This window comes from Bos grunniens, chromosome 9 (assembly GCF_055505025.1).
Source record: "Bos grunniens cultivar Pamir isolate PY7600 chromosome 9, Bosgru_T2T1.0, whole genome shotgun sequence".
NCBI classification, from domain to species: Eukaryota; Metazoa; Chordata; class Mammalia; order Artiodactyla; family Bovidae; genus Bos; species Bos grunniens.
The window spans coordinates 37,679,858-37,688,448 of record NC_141173.1 but is presented as its reverse complement, the minus strand read 5'-3'; the positions used below and the strand labels follow the sequence as shown (position 1 = coordinate 37,688,448).

Genomic DNA, 8,591 nt, shown 5'->3' with positions numbered 1-8,591 from the left:
TTGCCTTTCCCATGCTGGAGTGAAATCAGATTCACTGAAAGACTGCTCCATGCTTTAACTTTATGTCTGAATGTAAATGCTGAGTCCTAAGATTCATCTGTACTATTGCTATTTTTCATCCCCTAATGGGCTTCCTTGGTGGTTCAAATGGTAAAGAATCTGCCTACAATGTAGGAGACTAGGCTTTGATTCCTGGGTGGGGAAGATCCCCTGAAGAAGGGAATAGCAACTGACTCCAGTATCCTGGCTTGGAAATTCCCATGGACAGAGGAGCCTGGCAGGCTACAGTCCATGGGGTCGCAAGTGGGGACACAACTGAGTGACTAACACTTTCCACAAGTTTCTACTCACCTACCTTTATCAAATTCCTTCTCCAAAAGGGCAGCCAGGCTAGTGGTCCTTGAGAAATAACAAGTAGAATTTACAATTATTTTGATAATATCTGAGCAAATAGCCATGAATTCTATACTTCATATCATACTAAGGGCTGCAGTGTTCACAGTAAGAAAGGGTCAAACCAAATATTTGCATCTGGGGCCTCACCTGTTAGAACAGCAATGAAGAGTCCAAAGTACGGGATCAAGGCATCCACCTCGAGCCATCAGTGAACTTTACAAGTGTTTCCCTGAAAGTTCCTGGGAGGTGCCTCTCTCTGGCAGACTGCCAGCTGCTTTGAAATAGGGCTATCAGCTTTCCTTGCTCGCTTATCAAAAATAGGTCCATTACTGGGCCCGATAAAATTGTTTGAGTACTCATTTGGAATCCTTAGCAGTTATTCCTGCTTTGGACCAGAAAGAAATTCATTTAAAGTTACAGCCTGATAAAAAGAAGAAAAAGAATTGGGGAACTTTATCCACACCCTCAACACCTTTTTTTGTCGCCTTCCTGGGTCTGAGCTGGAGTCCCTGGTGTGCGGCGTTGACAGGGAAATACCCATCCTTTCTACTGGGAACCCCAATACATCTTCCTTTTAATTCTTCAGGTAACTGCAAGTCAAAGTTTTAAAGGAAGTTGATTTCATTTTGGTTTTGGTATTAAATAGATAAAAATGAATTCAGGCCATTAGATAATAGAACAGAAATAAAAATATGGTCTCCTCTACCATCACAAGCCTGGAATCCTCACTGTTTCAAAGAGTCAGTTTTAATTCAAATTTAGCATAAACAATTTGTATACTTCTTACAGTAAAGACTATGAGTCCCACATACAGCTAACAAATGAGTTCCACATATAGTGAAGTGTCATGTCATCCTGGAATAGGGAATAGGTATCAGAACTTCCTGGAGATCTTTCGTGTAGTACTAAAGGGAAGAAGTTTTGTGTAGATAGCAAGTGGTTTGGACTTTCAGAGTTTTCCAGACACCCCTGCCTGTTGTAAATATTTCACCCACTGCTAGAATAGAAATAGGTCTGCATATCCCTCTGCATCCAGTGCGCATATTTTCTTTCACAGGATAACTCTGTCCCGATTATATGTTATCTAACAAAGCGTGGGAGTTGAACACACCTTAAATATTTCTGTTTTCACTGTCCATTACATCTTATCAATTATAGACCAAATATAATTGGAGCCCAGTTTTGAGAACAGAAGAGCAAAATATTTTTTACTTCTTGATTAACAAATATGTCAACATTTGGGGCTGGAAACCTAATTTGTCAATTATTTTGCTCTTCCATAAGGGTGTCCAGAATAATAGTTAAAAGCTGAAATAGATCCCATTCCTTGGATGCTTGTTTCACAGTGTTTTAAAAGAAACAAGATATCTTTTGTAGTCCCCAAAAGTATCCACACAACCCACTTTCACTGGTCTAATAGCTTTACTTTGAAAGCCTCTGGGTGGAGGCTCAACAGTTGAACCAAAAAGGCCAGAAAATGTCTACTGAATACAAGGCATGGAAGAAAGAGTACAATCACCATATGCCATTACCCGAACTCCTACATTGCCTTTTTTCCGGCTCCTCAAGCACAACAAAGGCAACCCCAGAGCCTTTTACAGGAGGCTGCACAGTCCTGCCTCCATCTAAGCTCTAGGGAACACCACAAACCCCTGAGAATATGCACGAATGTGGAAACTTCCCATAGAATCGGGGTGGGTATATGTGGTGGCAAGTCCCTTTATGACTCCGTGTAATGGCTGGGTTTGTTTCATTTTCTTTCTTTTAAGGGCTTCAGTGGCTGTGAAACATTGTGGGGAGGATAGTTCCTTTTGGATTTGTTTTTAACCCATGCACTGTTAGAAATGCTGCTACCGAAAGGAAGGAGAAACTATGGTGCTGAGGGGAAAGCCCCAGGAGAGACTGTGAGAAGTCTTACCTGTGACCCTGCCTCTCTGCCCTGAGAGGGAATCTTCCCAGTAATAAACGTGTGGCAGAGACTAAGTTCTTTACTTAATCTTAGTTCCTTCCAAGATCAGCAAAGGCGGGTGGGGGAAGCTTAGGGGCTGCAGCTGCTTCAGCGCACGTCCACAACCACCCCGAGCTCTGCACCACGCAAGCAGGAAGGCCTGGGGGAACAATAAAAATCAAGGTGTGTCAGGCCAGCCAGCTGACTGTGAGCTGTGCTTTGTAACACTCACAGCTCCTTGTTTTCATTCTCAAAATATGCGCCTCCTGGAACCTCTTCTCTCTTGGTCAGATGTGTGTGATGTGATTTACATTTTGGAATTTGGGAGAGGCATGTGCTTACAAGCATTGTGATCCAGGAATCAGATTTCTATTATGCACATGATCCATACTGCCTTTATACTTTTTTCATTTTTATTTTGAAATTATTTTAAAGCAACTTATTTTTCTATCAAGCACTAAGCCCAAAATGTCTGCATGGAGGATAACGGTGCAATGGTTACCAAAATGTCCTAGAATCTAATTCACAAGCTCCTTTTGCCTGTGGTCTGAGAGCCCTTGGCCTTGGCACCCAGGAAAAGCTATTGTGTGAATAACAGAGAAGCAAGGAAACATTCTCTCAGAGTCTGCTCTTTTGGCAGTCACCTCCTCCTACAGTGGAGACGTGCGGGATACCAAGCCTCTCTAAGAGCTAGGACAAGTTTCATGGAGACATCACTAGTATATCTGATGGAGTTATTTATATCTTCTACTTCTGCATGAGGCTGTGTTTGTATTCACCGAAGCTTAATTCTCCAGTGGATTTAAGGAGTAAGGAGTAAGCTTTATGTGTCTGGGTGTCAGCAAAACCTAGTCAGTCTACTTTTAAACCTTCTATCACTAACTAGTTGAATTGGTAACTTAGTTAACCTTTTTGGTCCTTGGTTTGGGAAACCTTGGCTGGATTAAGAAAAGTCTAACAGTTTTGGATTTGGGTTTGCTTTTTTTTCTGTAGGATTTTGAGAGTCTTTGTTATGCTAATGAATATCATAAACTCCACGAGTGCATAGCGTATCCCAAGCTGGTAGAACTATTGAATACTTTTTCCTCAGAAAAAAAAACTATCCTCACATCCTAAAGTCTATTACAAGTGTTCTACAGAATATATTTTTAAAAGCTGTAGAGCTGAAAGTATATCCTTCCTGCTCTAAAGTTCTATGAATCTATAGAGGCATTACAGAATGACACACACTTAATGGATATATAAAAAGAGGTCATCATTGACCCTGTTGTATCAGTAAAGGTGTTATGTTGCAGATAAAAGTATTCACTATAGCTAGTTTAAGAGAAAGAGATTTATTATAATCGTTCTTATACCATCCATGAGAGGACAAAAGAAACAGGGTTGAATGTTACCAAGGAAAACAGGAAAAGTTGCCCAGAAAAAATACTCAACTACATTTTTGCTAGTTGTTCTAGCCAAAAAAAAAACAAACCCAAACCCTTCTCTGCCGCTGCTGCCTACTGCCTGGCACACACAGCACTAGGAAACAGAAACAAACTCTCCCTGGGCGCAGCATCCGTGCCCCTGTGCTTCCCGCACAGTACAATCTTCCTGCCTCACCTTGGCTACGTCTATCTATACATGGCACACTGAGATAGGCAGAATTCTGAGATGGTCCCCAAGATTCTTGCTCCTGATGTACATGCCCTGTACAAGACCCTACTGAGTGTGAGCAGGACTTGTGAATACAATGGGCTATTATTTCCATGATTGTGTTCTGTTACCGAAAAAAAAGGGGGATTTTGTAAATGTAATTAAGGTCTCCAGCCAGTTGAATGTGAGTTAATCAAAAGGTGGTATTATCCTGGGTGAAAGTCAAAGTGTTAGTTGCTCAGTTATGTCCAACTCTTTGCAACCCCATGGACTGTAGTCCGCTGGGCTCCTCTGTCCATGAGATTCTCCAGGCAAGAATATTGGAGTGGGTTGCCATTCTCTTCTCCAGGGAATCTTCCTAACCCAGGGATAGATCCCAGGTCTCTCTCATTGCAGGCAGATTCTTTACCATCTGAGCCACCAGGGGAGCCCTATTCTGGGTGGGCCTGACCTAATTAAGTGAACCCTTAAATGAAATCAGAAATTCAAAGTCAGAAACTCTGTCCTATTCGCCTTGAAGAGCAAACTGCCATGCTATGGAGAGAGCCACATGGAAAGAATGCAAGAAGCCTCTAGGAACCCTGATTGATGGCCTGGAAGAAAACAAGGATCTCTTACAGCTGTAAGTAGTTGAATTCTGCATTCTGCTAACAACCAGTGGGCTTGGACGAGATCTCTGAAAGTGAAACCCTGGCTGATATCTTGATTTCAACCTTATGAAACTCTGAGCAGAGGCTTCAGCTATACCATGCCCATACTTCTGAACTGAAGAAACTATAAGCCAACATATGATGCTATTTTAAACCACTCAATCTGTATGATTTGTTAAATAGCAATAGAAAATTAACACTTGCATTTGCATGACTAAGCCCAGGTCACTCCCCAAAGTTTAACTCCAAGGGTTTTTGAGGGATATTATTTTTAGCTTTCTACCCTCCAAACATTAGTAAAAGAAAGTCAAAAGTAGCTGATGTTGACATCAAATGAATGAATCTCTAACTCAGCCACCCAGTTCTTTGGGCAATTCTTTTCCAAAACGTCTTTCATGGGTCATACAATTCTCTTAGTTTTTTTTGTTTTGCTTTAAGTTGGCAATGACCAACCTATGGTATGACTATTCAAGAAAGAGTAATCAACATTTTTGCCTGCAAGTTCGCTATAAGAATTAACTAATTATCTCAATTCACATGCAAATATTCTTGTGGATTCCTCTATCCAAAAAAAAAAAAAAAAAGTTTTTTCTTAGAATAGACGACTCTTTTAGGAGATCAGTGGTATTACAGGATTGTTTAAATAGAGATTTTTAAAGTAGGATTTTTTTAAATAGAGATTTTTCCAAACCTTTATACGTGTATTGGTGTTGGGTTGAGCTAAAAGATCCTGTAAGATCTTACAGGAAATCTGAATGAACTTTTTGGCCAATCCAATAATATATTTATAGGGATATACATTGATCATATATGTCAAAGGCCTGGCCACTGAATCTCACCAACAGCAAATATGCTGATGACAGTGGAGTTTTTTGTTTGGTAAGAATCTAACAAGCTGTCAACAAAAGAGAGCTAATAAGAAACATAATTTTTATTTTTCCAGGAGAGAAGTGTTAGGATAAGTTTTATTTATTTCATACTGTACTGCTATTTCTATCTGGGAGTATAAGAGGATGGGGACCCCTTGAGACTCCTAGAAAGTCAGAGAGTTTTCTGGTACACCTAAGTTTGTTTTCCATCCCTCCACTTTACACATTCAAATAACCAAGGTCTAGCTTACGATCTTCCCCACATTGAAATGGTTCAGTTTCTAATTGTTACATCAAGTAAATTTTAACCATCTTTTCTTTGCCTTATTAATATTCTCCACCTCAACTTCCTCTCATTTCAGAACCACCCAAGGTGAGGAAGGGTAAACAATGAGAATGACAAGAAATAGTAATCTCCAAAAACAAAACAGAAAGCCCCATTTGCTTTACCTCATGTCGTAATTTCCCGGACATGTTCCTCTTGGCCAACCTTAAGCCAAGCATTTTCTCCCTTGGAGGCTGAGCAACTTCTTACAAAACCACACTCTGTGGGTTTTCCCAGGTGCCTGTTATTTCCTGAGCAGCACGTAATAACAGCCCCTTAATTTTTACAGTGCTGAAAGTCTGCAAAGTGCCTTCAGAAAGTCCTGTCTCAACTCATTTGATCTTCACAACAGCTGAATAGGGGTCAGGGAAAGTATCACAATTTCCAGTTTATAAGTAACAAACTTCCATTTCTAGAACTACAGCACTTGCCTAACTATGATAAACCATGACACACAGATTAGAACCCACATCTTTTGAATGTAAGGAAGGCAATCTTTCCCCAGGACACCTGTCCTTAAAAGGATAGAGATACATAGTTGGCAGGCAGTGGCTTCCTACTGTTCTCTTGCACCCAAATCCTCTGCCACACTTGTAAAACACACAGGTGACCATGGCTAACATAATCAAGTACAAGTTCCCAAGCATAAATCTGGATCCTGCCTACCTCATAAACCTTCCCCTTTATCCTCCAGGAACACCCCATTTCTTATAGTCTGTTCCTCATACTTTCTTGCCTCTGCCTAGACTTGCCTCTGACCACCTTTTCTGTCTGAGTAAGCGGTATTTGTTCTTGGAGACTCTGCTCAGACTTTGCCCAGGCTGGTCAAGATATGTTGAGTTCTATGTTCAGTCTAGTCCTCTATTTATCACATTATTAAAATGTATGCTAATTTGTGCATAACCTTCTCTAGGGTATGAGTCCTTTGAGGTGTCTTATTTATCCTGGGTCCTCTGTATTTAAAACAGTGCTGGGAATTTCATCTTGGAAATGTTCATGGAATCAGGATTTTTATTTTTTTTAATGGCTGGTTTTACTAGCCAGGCAATAAAAACCAACAAAAGTGAGCCTCCAGAGGTATAGCTTCCCTATCTGTACTTGAGAGAGGGTCTAGGAATGGAAGGAATCTCCAGGAGTCAGGCAGGAGATGGGAATGGAGAGTGGAAGAATAAGGCCAATAACCTTCAGAAAGTTCTGCTGAGGATCCTGGGATCTCAGGTCCCACTTTTGGGTACTTTAGTGGCTCTAGAGGTACCTCTTTTAACTCCCTCCCAGAGGATCTGCTGTAGAGAACACAGCTGATGGACACCCTTAAGCTGTCACATTCTTAGATGCAGTGCAACACTCAAGTTAGGTCACACTTCCCACTGACTGCCCCCAGACAATGACAGAGCATGGTAGCAACAGTAGGCCCAAGCCACTTCTGCCTGACACAGGACTCCTCTAATGGGACCCTTGGGCTCAGGGATCCCCACAGGCCTGGCTGAGGCTTCCTCAGAACTACATAGTGGTCTGAGGCTCCTTCCACACCAACACTCCCTTCCTCTCCTTTCACAGACCTGCATCAGGGTCTCAGGGCTCTTCTTGGCCTACTCGTGCTCCTTCTCTTTTTTCCTTCACAATGTTTTCCCCAAATCTCTTGCTTGACACCTGCTTTTCAGAAGACCCAAATTGACAGAGGTACTTAAAGATTTAGGTCAAAAAGTCAAACTTTAAGAATGCTTCACTAAATCTATAGGCCACGCCCCAAACTGAACAATGCCCTAACTTAAAGCTATGCAGTAGTTTAGAATCAGATCTTGAAATATCACAAGATGGGACAAATGGATTCTCACTGGCAAAATGGAGGGTGAAAGTAGCCCAGGTTGGCCTGTAACTGAAGATATCAGGATGCTGTTGACTCCTGGAACCACAGGAATGTGGGCAAATCATTGAGGGATAAGAGGAGCTAAAGGGCATGGACTAGGCTCCAAAAGTCTCAAAGGATAAGTAGCACAGCTGTCTCCATCACTAGGGCTTCCCTGGTGGCTCAGTGGTAAAGAATCCGCCTGCCAGTGCAGGAGATGTAGGTTCAATCCCTGGGTTAGGAAGATCCCCTGGAGTAGGAAATGGCAACCCACTCCAGTATTCTTGCCTGGGAAGTTCCATGGACAGGGGACCTGGTGGGCTACAGTCCATGGGGTCATAAAGAGTCAGACATGGCTTAAACAACATGTCTAAACAACAACAAAACAACAACTCCATCACTAGCCATCTGAAGAGAGCCACAGAGAAGAGGAGCTTGCAAGAACTGACTTTTGTATCAACTCCTATAATGGGGTGACATTTCAATCTCTTTTTAGTTTGGACAAGGAATTTTAAATCACTTTATGCTTTTGTTGTGATGTGGATACTCATGACCAGAAAGACATATGAAAATCATGTCGATTTTGACCAGAAAGTAATTTACTATAGGAGGAAGTTATTCAGATGCTAAATAGCAAGTACTTAACCCTTAAAAAACTCCTTCAAATAAAGACCCCAAGCACTCTGAGAACATAATCTCTCATCTCTTAAAAATTCAGCACCCTATCACCCAAACATGCTATGCTGGGTTTCAGTCTTCTGAGCTACAATTAAACTAAAGTATCAGCCTGTCCTTGATCACATAGGTAAGTCCAAGAAGTAAGCAGTTCTACACATCAATGCTTCAATAACTCAGTCTGACTGGGTTCTTATCCTCTTTATCTTTCTGAGCCTAGTATTAATATGATCTACAGCTTTTTCCC

At 41.5% G+C, this 8,591-nt stretch overlaps 1 long non-coding RNA gene across 2 annotated transcripts; it reads right to left on the bottom strand.

Moving 5' to 3' along the window:
* Positions 1–562: 562 nt before the first annotated feature.
* On the bottom strand, positions 563–6,274 carry LOC147365810 (uncharacterized). 2 transcript variants are annotated; one of them, XR_015132805.1, is made up of 4 exons: positions 5,949–6,274; positions 2,315–2,504; positions 869–986; positions 563–778 (listed from the first exon to the last, which is right to left on the bottom strand). It is a non-coding gene; the product is annotated as an uncharacterized LOC147365810 (long non-coding RNA). The 2 variants fall into 2 exon arrangements; XR_015132804.1 differs by having other exon boundaries at positions 563–986; positions 5,949–6,273.
* Positions 6,275–8,591: the final 2,317 nt, after the last annotated feature.